General features: G+C 44.2%; 4 non-coding genes across 4 annotated transcripts; all 4 read right to left on the minus strand.

Moving 5' to 3' along the window:
• Nucleotides 1-537: 537 nt before the first annotated feature.
• Nucleotides 538-644, minus strand: LOC138568063 (U6 spliceosomal RNA). The gene has a single exon (XR_011302437.1). It is a non-coding gene; the product is annotated as a U6 spliceosomal RNA (small nuclear RNA).
• A 5358-nt stretch (nt 645-6002) lies between these two features.
• Nucleotides 6003-6109, minus strand: LOC138568064 (U6 spliceosomal RNA). The gene has a single exon (XR_011302438.1). It is a non-coding gene; the product is annotated as a U6 spliceosomal RNA (small nuclear RNA).
• Nucleotides 6110-11450: 5341 nt separating this feature from the next.
• On the minus strand, nt 11451-11557 carry LOC138568092 (U6 spliceosomal RNA). Its single transcript, XR_011302465.1, has one exon. It is a non-coding gene; the product is annotated as a U6 spliceosomal RNA (small nuclear RNA).
• Nucleotides 11558-16906: 5349 nt separating this feature from the next.
• Nucleotides 16907-17013, minus strand: LOC138568065 (U6 spliceosomal RNA). Its single transcript, XR_011302439.1, has one exon. It is a non-coding gene; the product is annotated as a U6 spliceosomal RNA (small nuclear RNA).
• Nucleotides 17014-20910: the final 3897 nt, after the last annotated feature.

Below are 20910 nucleotides of genomic sequence, written 5' to 3' on the forward strand. Positions count from 1 at the left end.
CCTCTCCCTACCATTAATTTTAGGTTTTCATGCACTGCAGCACATTGTCACAATGGTATTTCACAATGGGACTTTTTGAAAGTTACAGAAATCAAAAAAGAAATCAACCAACTAAACGCAGCCAAATCCGGAGTACACTGCTCAGCCCCAATTAAAGATTAAGGCCCTGAAGCAAGTAAAGCTGTGGTTCAGAGCGATGTTTGCAAACAGCACCTTAAAGCAGTTTACGCTGGAGTGCACAACAAGGAGGAAAGTGATAATACTGAGTTTGGTAGAATGGGATTAAAAAAAAAAAAAAAAAAGAAGTGTGCCACTTCTAAAAGTACAAGTCAAGAAATTGAAGGGGACAGGGCTGTTCATTCAGTCAAGAGGACTCACAAGTAAAAGGCTCCTGAGGCATTAGTGTTGAATTTGGCGCAAAATGTATTGTGTTGTCGTGTAATATGAATGAACATAAAATGTCAATCTTCAATAAAAAAAGATATATTAAAAAATAAAGACTTGCAAATTAAGAAAGTTTCTGTCCAGACATGTGCCTAAAATAGTGAATGCTTTACGAATGTGCGTGTCATCCTTTAGAGCAGGGGCCAATTTAATTTTCCCATTATCATTCCAATATTAGTACATGTGTTGCAGAAGCAAGCGCAAAGGGAGAGTCAATCAAACCATTGATTAGGACCTCTGTCAAAGGTTTGCCATACCAAATGTCCTTATGTCAGAAGGCAGAAAGTCCAAACACCATTTAGATATCGGGTGATATGAAATGAAGAGGCAAACAACAATGAATAAGCATTCTTTGCTGCTGTATTGATCTGGTCCTAAAGGGTTTTAGTTTAATGCCAATTATATTTAAAGATATAAAGATTAATGCTCCAGGGTGCTTGCAAAATGACACCCTCTCCCCATCACAATGGCTGGCTGATGCAAGCCTGAGAGCATCACAACAGACCCATAGACATGAGAAAAACTCTGTACCTCTGAGTGTATGTGGGCCCATGGCTGTAACAAGGACAAGGCAAGAACAGGAGGTGGCTTAAAGCGTCAGCACCAGAGGCTGTCCGATTGAGCCCTGTAAGCAACAGATGTTGGACCATCCTTTAAAGGATTCTCAGGCTGATTTCAATTTTAACTTTGCAGCTGATTTAAGGATTGCTCAACCTTCGACCCACGTCTAGATTGCAAGGATAAGCCCTGGAAATCTTGTACAGCTTGTACTGGTGGGAGATGATGTGACTTTATCAACTGCAACGGGATATGAGGCATGTGTGCCACAAAAAGCAGGTCTAGGATTTTTTAAAAGAAAGCCGCTTTAAGAAGGGAACTTTGGGCAACCCCACTGAGAGCAAAAGTATGACACAAAAGGTAAGGGGTTCAGTGGGTCAAATGATAGCACATTTGACTGTGAGTCAGTTTATTGTAAGTCCAAATGCTACCTGCTTTGAAATTTTACAGGCTTTTTGTCTCATTTCTTAACAGATCCATTCCTATGTACCTCTGTGCTTTGAACAGAGTTTTCATTGTAAGGGAGGGACATACAGTATACCTTCCTGGGCAGGGAAGACTCTATGTAAAAGCAAGAGTAGCAGACAGCTTAAAAGAATCACCAGCAGGACCCTCTAGACCTTCCCCAAAAAACATAAAATGATTTCTCTGCATACATGTGCATTGAACAGCGCAAGTAGTTTGGTTAATGTCAGTGGATAAATGTCACTTTCCCACAGTGCAGAACAAAATCTCTTGTACAGGCCCCTTCTGCAAAAGCATTACCACTGTAGAAAGCAGGGCAGGTGAGGCAGTGTACAGTCACCTCCGACACTTCACTCCTCTGATCGGCTACGATCGGCCAAGGACCTCTCTATGAGAGCTGAGGGTGGAATTTTCTGGTCCTCGGTAACTTAGGGAGACATGGCAAAAGGGATCCTCAATCAACGGCTCAGCCTTTGCTTTGTGGCCTGTCCATATATGTCAGTTCTCCAAATTACCTGCCGCTGCCCAGGTGTCAGCTGGTGAGATGGAATGACCTCGCAGGAAGCAAACTGGCAGATGATTTGCATAGGCAAACCCCCTCTCCCTCTTTCTTAGCCCTGCTTACTCCACAGTAGCAAGTATCTGGGGAAAATATAGTGGTCGAGGTGGGGTAGTAGTAACTAGTAAATCTGGGGTGCTTGGCAACTTGTGGGGAACAACTGCAGAGCTCAGCGCCCAGAACTTTGTGGCACAGGGAGGAGGTCTGTGGGATTTCAGTAACCTGGAGGCATGCAACCTGGTCGGGAGTGCTTCAGGTCTCCTTCCATGCACGTTCCAAGCAACTCAACAAAGCATCAACAGGCTGCCATACCAGCCACAGAGCCCCTTTCCACATAAAGAAAATATGGTATTCGGGGGCTATGTGTTTGCATGGCAAAGATTTTAGGCTTTTAATTGTTTTCTCTCTCTCTGTCTCTCTCTCCTCCCTCCCTCCCTCCTTCCCATCCCCCACAACCCCCGCTCCCTCTCCCTCTCCCTACCATTAATTTTAAGTTTTCCTGCACTGCATCACATTGTGACAATGGTATTTCACAATGGGACTGTTTGAAAGTTACAGAAATCAAAAAAGAAATCAACCAACTAAAAGCAGCCAAATCCGGAGTACACTGCTCAGCCCCAATTAAAGATTAAGGCCTAGAAGCAAGTAAAGCTGTAGTTCAGAGCGATGTTTGCAAATAGCACCTTAAAGCAGTTTACGCTGGAGTGCACAACAAGGGGGAAAGTGTTAATACTGAGTTTGGTAGAATGGGATAAAAAAACAAAAGCAGCGTGCCACTTCTAAAAGTACAAGTCAAGAAATTGAAGGGGATGGGGCTGTTCATTCAGTCAATAGGACTCACAAGTAAAAGGCTCCAGAGTCATTAGTGTTGAATTTGGAGCAAAATGTATTGTGTTGTCGTGTAAAATGAATGAACATACAATTTCAATCTTCATTAAAAAAGATGTATTCAAAAATAAAGACTTGCAGATTAAGAAAGTTTCTGTCCTGTCGTGTGCCAAAAATAGTGAATGCTTTACGAATGTGCGTGTCATCCTTTGAAGCAGGGTCAAATTCAATTTTCCCATTTTCATTCCAATATTAGTACATGGGTTGCTGAGGCACATAGGAATGGATCTGTTAAGAAATGAAACAAAAAGCCTGGAAAAATGTTGAAACAAGTAGGATTTGGACTTACAATAAACTGACTCACAGTCAGATGTGCTATCCCTTGACCCACTGACCCCCTTGCCTTTTGTGTAATCCTTTTCCTCTCAGCAGTGTTGTCCAAAGTTCCCTACTTAAAGAGACTTTCTTATACAAAAGATCCTAGACCTGTTTTTTATGGCCCACATGCCTCATATCCCGTTGCTCTTGATAAACCCACGTCATCTCCCACCAATACAATCTGTAAAATATTTCAAGGGCATAGCCAAGGAAATTAGACGTGGGCCGAAGGTTGAGCAATCCTTAAACCAGCAGCAAAATTAACATTGAAATCAGCCTCAGAATCTCTTAAAGGATGGGCCAACATTGGTTGCTTGCAGGGCGCAATCGGACAGCCTCTGGTGCTGACGCCTTAAGGCAAGCGCAAAGGGAGAGCCAACCAAACCATTGATTAGGACCTCTGGACTTTCTGCTCTTTGACATAAGGACATTTGATATGGCAAACGTTTGACCAAACACCATTTAGATGTCGGATGGTATGGAATTAAGCGGCAAACAGCAATACATCAGCATTCTTTGCTGCTTTATTGATCTGGTCCTAAAGGGTTTGGTTTAATGCCAATTATATTTAAAGATTCATGCTCAAGGGTGCTTGCAAATCGACACCCCCTCCCCATCACGATGGCTGGGTGATGCAAGCGTGAGAGCATCACAGCAGACCCATAGACATGAGAAACACTCTGTACCTCTGAGTGTATGTGGGCCCATGGCTGGATCAAGGACAAGGCAAGAACAGGAGATGGCTTAAGGTGTCAGCACCCAGGCTGCCCCTTTGCACGCTGCCAGCAACAGATGTTGGCCCATCCTTTAAGAGATTCTGAGGCTGATTTCAATGTTAACTTTGCTGCTGATTAAAGGATTGCTCAACCTTCGACCTGCGTCTAGTTTGCTTGGCTAAGCCCTGAAAATCTTTTACAGCTTGTATTGGTGGGAGATGATGTGAGTTTATCAAGAGCAACGGGATATGAGGCATGTGTGCCACAAAATGCAGGTCTAGGATCTTTTATTTGAAAGCCACTTTGGAAAACCCTACTGAGAACAAAAGGATTACACAAAAGGAAAGGGGATCAGTGGGTCAGGGGATAGCACATCTGACTGTGAGTCAGTTAATTGTAAGCCCAAATCCTACCCGTTTCGACATTTTTCCAGACTTTTTGTTTCATTTCTTAACAGATCCATTCCTATGTACCTCTGTGCTTTCAACAGAGTTTTCATTGTAATGGAGGGACATACAGTATGCCTTAAACATGCCTGGGCAGGGAAGACTATGTAAAAGCAAGAGTAGCAGACAGCTTAATAAATCATCAGCAGGACCCTCTAGACCTTCCCCAAAAAACATAACATGATTTCTATGCATGTATGTGCGTTGAACAGCGCAAGTAATTTGGTTAATGTCAGTGGATAAATGTGACTTTCGCACAGCGCAGAACAAAATCACTTGTACAGGCCCCTTCTGCAAAAGCATTACCGCTACAGAAAGCAGTGAAAAGGTGAGGCAGTGTGCAGTCCCCCCTGACCCTTCACAGCCCTGATCGGCCACGATCGGCCAAGGACCTCTCTATGAGAGCTGAGGGTGGAATTTTTCTGGACCTCAGTAACTTAGGGAGACATGGCTAAAGGGATCCTCAATCAACGGCCCAGCCTTTGCTCTGTGGCCTGTCCGGATATGTCTGTTCTCCAAATTACCTGCCGCTGCCCAGGTGTCAGCTGGTGAGATGGAATGACCTCCCAGGAAGCACACTGGCAGATAATTTGCATAGGCACACCCCCTCTCCCTCTCCTTAGCCCTGCTTGCTCCAGAGTAGCAAGTATCTGGGGAAAATATAGTGGTCGAGGTGGGGTAGCAGTAACTAGCAACTCTGAGAAAGTAAATCTGGGACACTTGGCGACCTGTGGGCAACAACTGCAGAGCTCAGTGCCCAGGACTTTGTGGCACAGGGAGGAGGTCTGTGGGATTTCAGTAACTTGGAGACATGCAACCTGGTCGGGAGTGCTTCAGGTCTCCTTCCTTGCATGTTCCAAGCAACTCAACAAAGCATCAACAGGCTGAGATACCAACCACAGAGCCCCTTCCCACTTGATTAAAAGGCCAAAATCTTTTCCATGCAAATACATAGCCCCCAAATACCATATTTTCTTTGTTTTCTCTCTCTCTGTCTCTCTCTCCTCCCTCTCTCCCTCCCTCACTCACTCCTTCCCACCCTCCCGCCCTCTCTCTTCCCCCCTACCCCCCCTCCCTCTCCCTACCATTAATTTTAGGTTTTCATGCACTGCAGCACATTGTCACAATGGTATTTCACAATGGGACTTTTTGAAAGTTACAGAAATCAAAAAAGAAATCAACCAACTAAAAGCAGCCAAATCCGGAGTACACTGCTCAGCCCCAATTAAAGATTAAGGCCCTGAAGCAAGTAAAGCTGTGGTTCAGAGCGATGTTTGCAAACAGCACCTTAAAGCAGTTTACGCTGGAGTGCACAACAAGGAGGAAAGTGATAATACTGAGTTTGGTAGAATGGGATAAAAAAAAAAAAAAAAGAAGCGTGCCACTTCTAAAAGTACAAGTCAAGAAACTGAAGGGGACAGGGCTGTTCATTCAGTCAAGAGGACTCACAAGTAAAAGGCTCCTGAGGCATTAGTGTTGAATTTGGCGCAAAATGTATTGTGTTGTCGTGTAATATGAATGAACATAAAATGTCAATCTTCAATAAAAAAAGATATATTAAAAAATAAAGACTTGCAAATTAAGAAAGTTTCTGTCCAGACATGTCCCTAAAATAGTGAATGCTTTACGAATGTGCGTGTCATCCTTTAGAGCAGGGGCCAATTTAATTTTCCCATTATCATTCCAATATTAGTACATGTGTTGCAGAAGCAAGCGCAAAGGGAGAGTCAATCAAACCATTGATTAGGACCTCTGGTCAAAGGTTTGCCATACCAAATGTCCTTATGTCAGAGGGCAGAAAGTCCAAACACCATTTAGATATCGGGTGATATGAAATGAAGAGGCAAACAACAATGAATAAGCATTCTTTGCTGCTGTATTGATCTGGTCCTAAAGGGTTTTAGTTTAATGCCAATTATATTTAAAGATATAAAGATTAATGCTCCAGGGTGCTTGCAAAATGACACCCCCTCCCCATCACAATGGCTGGCTGATGCAAGCCTGAGAGCATCACAACAGACCCATAGACATGAGAAAAACTCTGTACCTCTGAGTGTATGTGGGCCCATGGCTGTAACAAGGACAAGGCAAGAACAGGAGGTGGCTTAAAGCGTCAGCACCAGAGGCTGTCCGATTGAGCCCTGTAAGCAACAGATGTTGGACCATCCTTTAAAGGATTCTCAGGCTGATTTCAATTTTAACTTTGCAGCTGATTTAAGGATTGCTCAACCTTCGACCCACGTCTAGATTGCAAGGATAAGCCCTGGAAATCTTGTACAGCTTGTACTGGTGGGAGATGATGTGACTTTATCAACTGCAACGGGATATGAGGCATGTGTGCCACAAAAAGCAGGTCTAGGATTTTTTAAAAGAAAGCCGCTTTAAGAAGGGAACTTTGGGCAACCCCACTGAGAGCAAAAGTATGACACAAAAGGTAAGGGGTTCAGTGGGTCAAATGATAGCACATTTGACTGTGAGTCAGTTTATTGTAAGTCCAAATGCTACCTGCTTTGAAATTTTCCAGGCTTTTTGTCTCATTTCTTAACAGATCCATTCCTATGTACCTCTGTGCTTTGAACAGAGTTTTCATTGTAAGGGAGGGACATACAGTATACCTTCCTGGGCAGGGAAGACTCTATGTAAAAGCAAGAGTAGCAGACAGCTTAAAAGAATCACCAGCAGGACCCTCTAGACCTTCCCCAAAAAACATAAAATGATTTCTCTGCATACATGTGCATTGAACAGCGCAAGTAGTTTGGTTAATGTCAGTGGATAAATGTCACTTTCCCACAGTGCAGAACAAAATCTCTTGTACAGGCCCCTTCTGCAAAAGCATTACCACTGTAGAAAGCAGGGCAGGTGAGGCAGTGTACAGTCACCTCCGACACTTCACTCCTCTGATCGGCTACGATCGGCCAAGGACCTCTCTATGAGAGCTGAGGGTGGAATTTTCTGGTCCTCGGTAACTTAGGGAGACATGGCAAAAGGGATCCTCAATCAACGGCTCAGCCTTTGCTTTGTGGCCTGTCCATATATGTCTGTTCTCCAAATTACCTGCCGCTGCCCAGGTGTCAGCTGGTGAGATGGAATGACCTCGCAGGAAGCAAACTGGCAGATGATTTGCATAGGCAAACCCCCTCTCCCTCTTTCTTAGCCCTGCTTACTCCACAGTAGCAAGTATCTGGGGAAAATATAGTGGTCGAGGTGGGGTAGTAGTAACTAGTAAATCTGGGGTGCTTGGCAACTTGTGGGGAACAACTGCAGAGCTCAGCGCCCAGAACTTTGTGGCACAGGGAGGAGGTCTGTGGGATTTCAGTAACTTGGAGGCATGCAACCTGGTCGGGAGTGCTTCAGGTCTCCTTCCATGCACGTTCCAAGCAACTCAACAAAGCATCAACAGGCTGCCATACCAGCCACAGAGCCCCTTTCCACATAAAGAAAATATGGTATTCGGGGGCTATGTGTTTGCATGGCAAAGATTTTAGGCTTTTAATTGTTTTCTCTCTCTCTCTGTCTCTCTCTCTCCTCCCTCCCTCCCTCCTTCCCATCCCCCACAACCCCCGCTCCCTCTCCCTACCATTAATTTTAAGTGCTCCTGCACTGCATCACATTGTGACAATGGTATTTCACAATGGGACTGTTTGAAAGTTACAGAAATCAAAAAAGAAATCAACCAACTAAAAGCAGCCAAATCCGGAGTACACTGCTCAGCCCCAATTAAAGATTAAGGCCTAGAAGCAAGTAAAGCTGTAGTTCAGAGCGATGTTTGCAAATAGCACCTTAAAGCAGTTTACGCTGGAGTGCACAACAAGGGGGAAAGTGTTAATACTGAGTTTGGTAGAATGGGATAAAAAAACAAAAGCAGCGTGCCACTTCTAAAAGTACAAGTCAAGAAATTGAAGGGGATGGGGCTGTTCATTCAGTCAATAGGACTCACAAGTAAAAGGCTCCAGAGTCATTAGTGTTGAATTTGGCGCAAAATGTATTGTGTTGTCGTGTAAAATGAATGAACATACAATTTCAATCTTCATTAAAAAAGATGTATTCAAAAATAAAGACTTGCAGATTAAGAAAGTTTTTGTCCTGTCGTGTGCCAAAAATAGTGAATGCTTTACGAATGTGCGTGTCATCCTTTGAAGCAGGGTCAAATTCAATTTTCCCATTTTCATTCCAATATTAGTACATGGGTTGCTGAGGCACATAGGAATGGATCTGTTAAGAAATGAAACAAAAAGCCTGGAAAAATGTTGAAACAGGTAGGATTTGGACTTACAATAAACTGACTCACAGTCAGATGTGCTATCCCTTGACCCACTGACCCCCTTGCCTTTTGTGTAATCCTTTTCCTCTCAGCAGTGTTGTCCAAAGTTCCCTACTTAAAGAGACTTTCTTATACAAAAGATCCTAGACCTGTTTTTTATGGCCCACATGCCTCATATCCCGTTGCTCTTGATAAACCCACGTCATCTCCCACCAATACAATCTGTAAAATATTTCAAGGGCATAGCCAAGGAAATTAGACGTGGGCCGAAGGTTGAGCAATCCTTAAACCAGCAGCAAAATTAACATTGAAATCAGCCTCAGAATCTCTTAAAGGATGGGCCAACATTGGTTGCTTGCAGGGCGCAATCGGACAGCCTCTGGTGCTGACGCCTTAAGGCAAGCGCAAAGGGAGAGCCAACCAAACCATTGATTAGGACCTCTGGACTTTCTGCTCTTTGACATAAGGACATTTGATATGGCAAACATTTGACCAAACACCATTTAGATGTCGGATGGTATGGAATTAAGCGGCAAACAGCAATACATCAGCATTCTTTGCTGCTTTATTGATCTGGTCCTAAAGGGTTTGGTTTAATGCCAATTATATTTAAAGATTCATGCTCAAGGGTGCTTGCAAATCGACACCCCCTCCCCATCACGATGGCTGGGTGATGCAAGCGTGAGAGCATCACAGCAGACCCATAGACATGAGAAACACTCTGTACCTCTGAGTGTATGTGGGCCCATGGCTGGATCAAGGACAAGGCAAGAACAGGAGATGGCTTAAGGTGTCAGCACCCAGGCTGCCCCTTTGCACGCTGCCAGCAACAGATGTTGGCCCATCCTTTAAGAGATTCTGAGGCTGATTTCAATGTTAACTTTGCTGCTGATTAAAGGATTGCTCAACCTTCGACCTGCGTCTAGTTTGCTTGGCTAAGCCCTGAAAATCTTTTACAGCTTGTATTGGTGGGAGATGATGTGAGTTTATCAAGAGCAACGGGATATGAGGCATGTGTGCCACAAAATGCAGGTCTAGGATCTTTTATTTGAAAGCCACTTTGGAAAACCCTACTGAGAACAAAAGGATTACACAAAAGGAAAGGGGATCAGTGGGTCAGGGGATAGCACATCTGACTGTGAGTCAGTTAATTGTAAGCCCAAATCCTACCCGTTTCGACATTTTTCCAGACTTTTTGTTTCATTTCTTAACAGATCCATTCCTATGTACCTCTGTGCTTTCAACAGAGTTTTCATTGTAATGGAGGGACATACAGTATGCCTTAAACATGCCTGGGCAGGGAAGACTATGTAAAAGCAAGAGTAGCAGACAGCTTAATAAATCATCAGCAGGACCCTCTAGACCATCCCCAAAAAACATAACATGATTTCTATGCATGTATGTGCGTTGAACAGCGCAAGTAATTTGGTTAATGTCAGTGGATAAATGTGACTTTCGCACAGCGCAGAACAAAATCACTTGTACAGGCCCCTTCTGCAAAAGCATTACCGCTACAGAAAGCAGTGAAAAGGTGAGGCAGTGTGCAGTCCCCCCTGACCCTTCACAGCCCTGATCGGCCAAGGACCTCTCTATGAGAGCTGAGGGTGGAATTTTTCTGGACCTCAGTAACTTAGGGAGACATGGCTAAAGGGATCCTCAATCAACGGCCCAGCCTTTGCTCTGTGGCCTGTCCGGATATGTCTGTTCTCCAAATTACCTGCCGCTGCCCAGGTGTCAGCTGGTGAGATGGAATGACCTCCCAGGAAGCACACTGGCAGATAATTTGCATAGGCACACCCCCTCTCCCTCTCCTTAGCCCTGCTTGCTCCACAGTAGCAAGTATCTGGGGAAAATATAGTGGTCGAGGTGGGGTAGCAGTAACTAGCAACTCTGAGAAAGTAAATCTGGGACACTTGGCGACCTGTGGGCAACAACTGCAGAGCTCAGTGCCCAGGACTTTGTGGCACAGGGAGGAGGTCTGTGGGATTTCAGTAACTTGGAGACATGCAACCTGGTCGGGAGTGCTTCAGGTCTCCTTCCTTGCATGTTCCAAGCAACTCAACAAAGCATCAACAGGCTGAGATACCAACCACAGAGCCCCTTCCCACTTGATTAAAAGGCCAAAATCTTTTCCATGCAAATACATAGCCCCCAAATACCATATTTTCTTTGTTTTCTCTCTCTCTGTCTCTCTCTCCTCCCTCTCTCCCTCCCTCACTCACTCCTTCCCACCCTCTCTCTTCCCCCCTACCCCCCTCCCTCTCCCTACCATTAATTTTAGGTTTTCATGCACTGCAGCACATTGTCACAATGGTATTTCACAATGGGACTTTTTGAAAGTTACAGAAATCAAAAAAGAAATCAACCAACTAAACGCAGCCAAATCCGGAGTACACTGCTCAGCCCCAATTAAAGATTAAGGCCCTGAAGCAAGTAAAGCTGTGGTTCAGAGCGATGTTTGCAAACAGCACCTTAAAGCAGTTTACGCTGGAGTGCACAACAAGGAGGAAAGTGATAATACTGAGTTTGGTAGAATGGGATTAAAAAAAAAAAAAAAAAAGAAGTGTGCCACTTCTAAAAGTACAAGTCAAGAAATTGAAGGGGACAGGGCTGTTCATTCAGTCAAGAGGACTCACAAGTAAAAGGCTCCTGAGGCATTAGTGTTGAATTTGGCGCAAAATGTATTGTGTTGTCGTGTAATATGAATGAACATAAAATGTCAATCTTCAATAAAAAAAGATATATTAAAAAATAAAGACTTGCAAATTAAGAAAGTTTCTGTCCAGACATGTGCCTAAAATAGTGAATGCTTTACGAATGTGCGTGTCATCCTTTAGAGCAGGGGCCAATTTTATTTTCCCATTATCATTCCAATATTAGTACATGTGTTGCAGAAGCAAGCGCAAAGGGAGAGTCAATCAAACCATTGATTAGGACCTCTGTCAAAGGTTTGCCATACCAAATGTCCTTATGTCAGAAGGCAGAAAGTCCAAACACCATTTAGATATCGGGTGATATGAAATGAAGAGGCAAACAACAATGAATAAGCATTCTTTGCTGCTGTATTGATCTGGTCCTAAAGGGTTTTAGTTTAATGCCAATTATATTTAAAGATATAAAGATTAATGCTCCAGGGTGCTTGCAAAATGACACCCTCTCCCCATCACAATGGCTGGCTGATGCAAGCCTGAGAGCATCACAACAGACCCATAGACATGAGAAAAACTCTGTACCTCTGAGTGTATGTGGGCCCATGGCTGTAACAAGGACAAGGCAAGAACAGGAGGTGGCTTAAAGCGTCAGCACCAGAGGCTGTCCGATTGAGCCCTGTAAGCAACAGATGTTGGACCATCCTTTAAAGGATTCTCAGGCTGATTTCAATTTTAACTTTGCAGCTGATTTAAGGATTGCTCAACCTTCGACCCACGTCTAGATTGCAAGGATAAGCCCTGGAAATCTTGTACAGCTTGTACTGGTGGGAGATGATGTGACTTTATCAACTGCAACGGGATATGAGGCATGTGTGCCACAAAAAGCAGGTCTAGGATTTTTTAAAAGAAAGCCGCTTTAAGAAGGGAACTTTGGGCAACCCCACTGAGAGCAAAAGTATGACACAAAAGGTAAGGGGTTCAGTGGGTCAAATGATAGCACATTTGACTGTGAGTCAGTTTATTGTAAGTCCAAATGCTACCTGCTTTGAAATTTTACAGGCTTTTTGTCTCATTTCTTAACAGATCCATTCCTATGTACCTCTGTGCTTTGAACAGAGTTTTCATTGTAAGGGAGGGACATACAGTATACCTTCCTGGGCAGGGAAGACTCTATGTAAAAGCAAGAGTAGCAGACAGCTTAAAAGAATCACCAGCAGGACCCTCTAGACCTTCCCCAAAAAACATAAAATGATTTCTCTGCATACATGTGCATTGAACAGCGCAAGTAGTTTGGTTAATGTCAGTGGATAAATGTCACTTTCCCACAGTGCAGAACAAAATCTCTTGTACAGGCCCCTTCTGCAAAAGCATTACCACTGTAGAAAGCAGGGCAGGTGAGGCAGTGTACAGTCACCTCCGACACTTCACTCCTCTGATCGGCTACGATCGGCCAAGGACCTCTCTATGAGAGCTGAGGGTGGAATTTTCTGGTCCTCGGTAACTTAGGGAGACATGGCAAAAGGGATCCTCAATCAACGGCTCAGCCTTTGCTTTGTGGCCTGTCCATATATGTCAGTTCTCCAAATTACCTGCCGCTGCCCAGGTGTCAGCTGGTGAGATGGAATGACCTCGCAGGAAGCAAACTGGCAGATGATTTGCATAGGCAAACCCCCTCTCCCTCTTTCTTAGCCCTGCTTACTCCACAGTAGCAAGTATCTGGGGAAAATATAGTGGTCGAGGTGGGGTAGTAGTAACTAGTAAATCTGGGGTGCTTGGCAACTTGTGGGGAACAACTGCAGAGCTCAGCGCCCAGAACTTTGTGGCACAGGGAGGAGGTCTGTGGGATTTCAGTAACCTGGAGGCATGCAACCTGGTCGGGAGTGCTTCAGGTCTCCTTCCATGCACGTTCCAAGCAACTCAACAAAGCATCAACAGGCTGCCATACCAGCCACAGAGCCCCTTTCCACATAAAGAAAATATGGTATTCGGGGGCTATGTGTTTGCATGGCAAAGATTTTAGGCTTTTAATTGTTTTCTCTCTCTCTCTGTCTCTCTCTCTCCTCCCTCCCTCCCTCCCTCCTTCCCATCCCCCACAACCCCCGCTCCCTCTCCCTCTCCCTACCATTAATTTTAAGTGTTCCTGCACTGCATCACATTGTGACAATGGTATTTCACAATGGGACTGTTTGAAAGTTACAGAAATCAAAAAAGAAATCAACCAACTAAAAGCAGCCAAATCCGGAGTACACTGCTCAGCCCCAATTAAAGATTAAGGCCTAGAAGCAAGTAAAGCTGTAGTTCAGAGCGATGTTTGCAAATAGCACCTTAAAGCAGTTTACGCTGGAGTGCACAACAAGGGGGAAAGTGTTAATACTGAGTTTGGTAGAATGGGATAAAAAAACAAAAGCAGCGTGCCACTTCTAAAAGTACAAGTCAAGAAATTGAAGGGGATGGGGCTGTTCATTCAGTCAATAGGACTCACAAGTAAAAGGCTCCAGAGTCATTAGTGTTGAATTTGGCGCAAAATGTATTGTGTTGTCGTGTAAAATGAATGAACATACAATTTCAATCTTCATTAAAAAAGATGTATTCAAAAATAAAGACTTGCAGATTAAGAAAGTTTCTGTCCTGTCGTGTGCCAAAAATAGTGAATGCTTTACGAATGTGCGTGTCATCCTTTGAAGCAGGGTCAAATTCAATTTTCCCATTTTCATTCCAATATTAGTACATGGGTTGCTGAGGCACATAGGAATGGATCTGTTAAGAAATGAAACAAAAAGCCTGGAAAAATGTTGAAACAAGTAGGATTTGGACTTACAATAAACTGACTCACAGTCAGATGTGCTATCCCTTGACCCACTGACCCCCTTGCCTTTTGTGTAATCCTTTTCCTCTCAGCAGTGTTGTCCAAAGTTCCCTACTTAAAGAGACTTTCTTATACAAAAGATCCTAGACCTGTTTTTTATGGCCCACATGCCTCATATCCCGTTGCTCTTGATAAACCCACGTCATCTCCCACCAATACAATCTGTAAAATATTTCAAGGGCATAGCCAAGGAAATTAGACGTGGGCCGAAGGTTGAGCAATCCTTAAACCAGCAGCAAAATTAACATTGAAATCAGCCTCAGAATCTCTTAAAGGATGGGCCAACATTGGTTGCTTGCAGGGCGCAATCGGACAGCCTCTGGTGCTGACGCCTTAAGGCAAGCGCAAAGGGAGAGCCAACCAAACCATTGATTAGGACCTCTGGACTTTCTGCTCTTTGACATAAGGACATTTGATATGGCAAACGTTTGACCAAACACCATTTAGATGTCGGATGGTATGGAATTAAGCGGCAAACAGCAATACATCAGCATTCTTTGCTGCTTTATTGATCTGGTCCTAAAGGGTTTGGTTTAATGCCAATTATATTTAAAGATTCATGCTCAAGGGTGCTTGCAAATCGACACCCCCTCCCCATCACGATGGCTGGGTGATGCAAGCGTGAGAGCATCACAGCAGACCCATAGACATGAGAAACACTCTGTACCTCTGAGTGTATGTGGGCCCATGGCTGGATCAAGGACAAGGCAAGAACAGGAGATGGCTTAAGGTGTCAGCACCCAGGCTGCCCCTTTGCACGCTGCCAGCAACAGATGTTGGCCCATCCTTTAAGAGATTCTGAGGCTGATTTCAATGTTAACTTTGCTGCTGATTAAAGGATTGCTCAACCTTCGACCTGCGTCTAGTTTGCTTGGCTAAGCCCTGAAAATCTTTTACAGCTTGTATTGGTGGGAGATGATGTGAGTTTATCAAGAGCAACGGGATATGAGGCATGTGTGCCACAAAATGCAGGTCTAGGATCTTTTATTTGAAAGCCACTTTGGAAAACCCTACTGAGAACAAAAGGATTACACAAAAGGAAAGGGGATCAGTGGGTCAGGGGATAGCACATCTGACTGTGAGTCAGTTAATTGTAAGCCCAAATCCTACCCGTTTCGACATTTTTCCAGACTTTTTGTTTCATTTCTTAACAGATCCATTCCTATGTACCTCTGTGCTTTCAACAGAGTTTTCATTGTAATGGAGGGACATACAGTATGCCTTAAACATGCCTGGGCAGGGAAGACTATGTAAAAGCAAGAGTAGCAGACAGCTTAATAAATCATCAGCAGGACCCTCTAGACCATCCCCAAAAAACATAACATGATTTCTATGCATGTATGTGCGTTGAACAGCGCAAGTAATTTGGTTAATGTCAGTGGATAAATGTGACTTTCGCACAGCGCAGAACAAAATCACTTGTACAGGCCCCTTCTGCAAAAGCATTACCGCTACAGAAAGCAGTGAAAAGGTGAGGCAGTGTGCAGTCCCCCCTGACCCTTCACAGCCCTGATCGGCCAAGGACCTCTCTATGAGAGCTGAGGGTGGAATTTTTCTGGACCTCAGTAACTTAGGGAGACATGGCTAAAGGGATCCTCAATCAACGGCCCAGCCTTTGCTCTGTGGCCTGTCCGGATATGTCTGTTCTCCAAATTACCTGCCGCTGCCCAGGTGTCAGCTGGTGAGATGGAATGACCTCCCAGGAAGCACACTGGCAGATAATTTGCATAGGCACACCCCCTCTCCCTCTCCTTAGCCCTGCTTGCTCCACAGTAGCAAGTATCTGGGGAAAATATAGTGGTCGAGGTGGGGTAGCAGTAACTAGCAACTCTGAGAAAGTAAATCTGGGACACTTGGCGACCTGTGGGCAACAACTGCAGAGCTCAGTGCCCAGGACTTTGTGGCACAGGGAGGAGGTCTGTGGGATTTCAGTAACTTGGAGACATGCAACCTGGTCGGGAGTGCTTCAGGTCTCCTTCCTTGCATGTTCCAAGCAACTCAACAAAGCATCAACAGGCTGAGATACCAACCACAGAGCCCCTTCCCACTTGATTAAAAGGCCAAAATCTTTTCCATGCAAATACATAGCCCCCAAATACCATATTTTCTTTGTTTTCTCTCTCTCTGTCTCTCTCTCCTCCCTCTCTCCCTCCCTCACTCACTCCTTCCCACCCTCTCTCTTCCCCCCTACCCCCCTCCCTCTCCCTACCATTAATTTTAGGTTTTCATGCACTGCAGCACATTGTCACAATGGTATTTCACAATGGGACTTTTTGAAAGTTACAGAAATCAAAAAAGAAATCAACCAACTAAACGCAGCCAAATCCGGAGTACACTGCTCAGCCCCAATTAAAGATTAAGGCCCTGAAGCAAGTAAAGCTGTGGTTCAGAGCGATGTTTGCAAACAGCACCTTAAAGCAGTTTACGCTGGAGTGCACAACAAGGAGGAAAGTGATAATACTGAGTTTGGTAGAATGGGATTAAAAAAAAAAAAAAAAAGAAGTGTGCCACTTCTAAAAGTACAAGTCAAGAAATTGAAGGGGACAGGGCTGTTCATTCAGTCAAGAGGACTCACAAGTAAAAGGCTCCTGAGGCATTAGTGTTGAATTTGGCGCAAAATGTATTGTGTTGTCGTGTAATATGAATGAACATAAAATGTCAATCTTCAATAAAAAAAGATATATTAAAAAATAAAGACTTGCAAATTAAGAAAGTTTCTGTCCAGACATGTGCCTAAAATAGTGAATGCTTTACGAATGTGCGTGTCATCCTTTAGAGCAGGGGCCAATTTAATTTTCCCATTATCATTCCAATATTAGTACATGTGTTGCAGAAGCAAGCGCAAAGGGAGAGTCAATCAAACCATTGATTAGGACCTCTGTCAAAGGTTTGCCATACCAAATGTCCTTATGTCAGAGGGCAGAAAGTCCAAACACCATTTAGATATCGGGTGATATGAAATGAAGAGGCAAACAACAATGAATAAGCATTCTTTGCTGCTGTATTGATCTGGTCCTAAAGGGTTTTAGTTTAATGCCAATTATATTTAAAGATATAAAGATTAATGCTCCAGGGTGCTTGCAAAATGACACCCTCTCCCCATCACAATGGCTGGCTGATGCAAGCCTGAGAGCATCACAACAGACCCATAGACATGAGAAAAACTCTGTACCTCTGAGTGTATGTGGGCCCATGGCTGTAACAAGGACAAGGCAAGAACAGGAGGTGGCTTAAAGCGTCAGCACCAGAGGCTGTCCGATTGAGCCCTGTAAGCAACAGATGTTGGACCATCCTTTAAAGGATTCTCAGGCTGATTTCAATTTTAACTTTGCAGCTGATTTAAGGATTGCTCAACCTTCGACCCACGTCTAGATTGCAAGGATAAGCCCTGGAAATCTTGTACAGCTTGTACTGGTGGGAGATGATGTGACTTTATCAACTGCAACGGGATATGAGGCATGTGTGCCACAAAAAGCAGGTCTAGGATTTTTTAAAAGAAAGCCGCTTTAAGAAGGGAACTTTGGGCAACCCCACTGAGAGCAAAAGTATGACACAAAAGGTAAGGGGTTCAGTGGGTCAAATGATAGCACATTTGACTGTGAGTCAGTTTATTGTAAGTCCAAATGCTACCTGCTTTGAAATTTTACAGGCTTTTTGTCTCATTTCTTAACAGATCCATTCCTATGTACCTCTGTGCTTTGAACAGAGTTTTCATTGTAAGGGAGGGACATACAGTATACCTTCCTGGGCAGGGAAGACTCTATGTAAAAGCAAGAGTAGCAGACAGCTTAAAAGAATCACCAGCAGGACCCTCTAGACCTTCCCCAAAAAACATAAAATGATTTCTCTGCATACATGTGCATTGAACAGCGCAAGTAGTTTGGTTAATGTCAGTGGATAAATGTCACTTTCCCACAGTGCAGAACAAAATCTCTTGTACAGGCCCCTTCTGCAAAAGCATTACCACTGTAGAAAGCAGGGCAGGTGAGGCAGTGTACAGTCACCTCCGACACTTCACTCCTCTGATCGGCTACGATCGGCCAAGGACCTCTCTATGAGAGCTGAGGGTGGAATTTTCTGGTCCTCGGTAACTTAGGGAGACATGGCAAAAGGGATCCTCAATCAACGGCTCAGCCTTTGCTTTGTGGCCTGTCCATATATGTCAGTTCTCCAAATTACCTGCCGCTGCCCAGGTGTCAGCTGGTGAGATGGGATGACCTCGCAGGAAGCAAACTGGCAGATGATTTGCATAGGCAAACCCCCTCTCCCTCTTTCTTAGCCCTGCTTACTCCACAGTAGCAAGTATCTGGGGAAAATATAGTGGTCGAGGTGGGGTAGTAGTAACTAGTAAATCTGGGGTGCTTGGCAACTTGTGGGGAACAACTGCAGAGCTCAGCGCCCAGAACTTTGTGGCACAGGGAGGAGGTCTGTGGGATTTCAGTAACCTGGAGGCATGCAACCTGGTCGGGAGTGCTTCAGGTCTCCTTCCATGCACGTTCCAAGCAACTCAACAAAGCATCAACAGGCTGCCATACCAGCCACAGAGCCCCTTTCCACATAAAGAAAATATGGTATTCGGGGGCTATGTGTTTGCATGGCAAAGATTTTAGGCTTTTAATTGTTTTCTCTCTCTCTGTCTCTCTCTCCTCCCTCCCTCCCTCCTTCCCATCCCCCACAACCCCCGCTCCCTCTCCCTCTCCCTACCATTAATTTTAAGTTTTCCTGCACTGCATCACATTGTGACAATGGTATTTCACAATGGGACTGTTTGAAAGTTACAGAAATCAAAAAAGAAATCAACCAACTAAAAGCAGCCAAATCCGGAGTACACTGCTCAGCCCCAATTAAAGATTAAGGCCTAGAAGCAAGTAAAGCTGTAGTTCAGAGCGATGTTTGCAAATAGCACCTTAAAGCAGTTTACGCTGGAGTGCACAACAAGGGGGAAAGTGTTAATACTGAGTTTGGTAGAATGGGATAAAAAAACAAAAGCAGCGTGCCACTTCTAAAAGTACAAGTCAAGAAATTGAAGGGGATGGGGCTGTTCATTCAGTCAATAGGACTCACAAGTAAAAGGCTCCAGAGTCATTAGTGTTGAATTTGGAGCAAAATGTATTGTGTTGTCGTGTAAAATGAATGAACATACAATTTCAATCTTCATTAAAAAAGATGTATTCAAAAATAAAGACTTGCAGATTAAGAAAGTTTCTGTCCTGTCGTGTGCCAAAAATAGTGAATGCTTTACGAATGTGCGTGTCATCCTTTGAAGCAGGGTCAAATTCAATTTTCCCATTTTCATTCCAATATTAGTACATGGGTTGCTGAGGCACATAGGAATGGATCTGTTAAGAAATGAAACAAAAAGCCTGGAAAAATGTTGAAACAAGTAGGATTTGGACTTACAATAAACTGACTCACAGTCAGATGTGCTATCCCTTGACCCACTGACCCCCTTGCCTTTTGTGTAATCCTTTTCCTCTCAGCAGTGTTGTCCAAAGTTCCCTACTTAAAGAGACTTTCTTATACAAAAGATCCTAGACCTGTTTTTTATGGCCCACATGCCTCATATCCCGTTGCTCTTGATAAACCCACGTCATCTCCCACCAATACAATCTGTAAAATATTTCAAGGGCATAGCCAAGGAAATTAGACGTGGGCCGAAGGTTGAGCAATCCTTAAACCAGCAGCAAAATTAACATTGAAATCAGCCTCAGAATCTCTTAAAGGATGGGCCAACATTGGTTGCTTGCAGGGCGCAATCGGACAGCCTCTGGTGCTGACGCCTTAAGGCAAGCGCAAAGGGAGAGCCAACCAAACCATTGATTAGGACCTCTGGACTTTCTGCTCTTTGACATAAGGACATTTGATATGGCAAACGTTTGACCAAACACCATTTAGATGTCGGATGGTATGGAATTAAGCGGCAAACAGCAATACATCAGCATTCTTTGCTGCTTTATTGATCTGGTCCTAAAGGGTTTGGTTTAATGCCAATTATATTTAAAGATTCATGCTCAAGGGTGCTTGCAAATCGACACCCCCTCCCCATCACGATGGCTGGGTGATGCAAGCGTGAGAGCATCACAGCAGACCCATAGACATGAGAAACACTCTGTACCTCTGAGTGTATGTGGGCCCATGGCTGGATCAAGGACAAGGCAAGAACAGGAGATGGCTTAAGGTGTCAGCACCCAGGCTGCCCCTTTGCACGCTGCCAGCAACAGATGTTGGCCCATCCTTTAAGAGATTCTGAGGCTGATTTCAATGTTAACTTTGCTGCTGATTAAAGGATTGCTCAACCTTCGACCTGCGTCTAGTTTGCTTGGCTAAGCCCTGAAAATCTTTTACAGCTTGTATTGGTGGGAGATGATGTGAGTTTATCAAGAGCAACGGGATATGAGGCATGTGTGCCACAAAATGCAGGTCTAGGATCTTTTATTTGAAAGCCACTTTGGAAAACCCTACTGAGAACAAAAGGATTACACAAAAGGAAAGGGGATCAGTGGGTCAGGGGATAGCACATCTGACTGTGAGTCAGTTAATTGTAAGCCCAAATCCTACCCGTTTCGACATTTTTCCAGACTTTTTGTTTCATTTCTTAACAGATCCATTCCTATGTACCTCTGTGCTTTCAACAGAGTTTTCATTGTAATGGAGGGACATACAGTATGCCTTAAACATGCCTGGGCAGGGAAGACTATGTAAAAGCAAGAGTAGCAGACAGCTTAATAAATCATCAGC

This window comes from Ambystoma mexicanum, chromosome 2p, assembly GCF_040938575.1.
Source record: "Ambystoma mexicanum isolate Mex_15411 chromosome 2p, UKY_AmexF1_1, whole genome shotgun sequence".
NCBI classification, from domain to species: Eukaryota; Metazoa; Chordata; class Amphibia; order Caudata; family Ambystomatidae; genus Ambystoma; species Ambystoma mexicanum.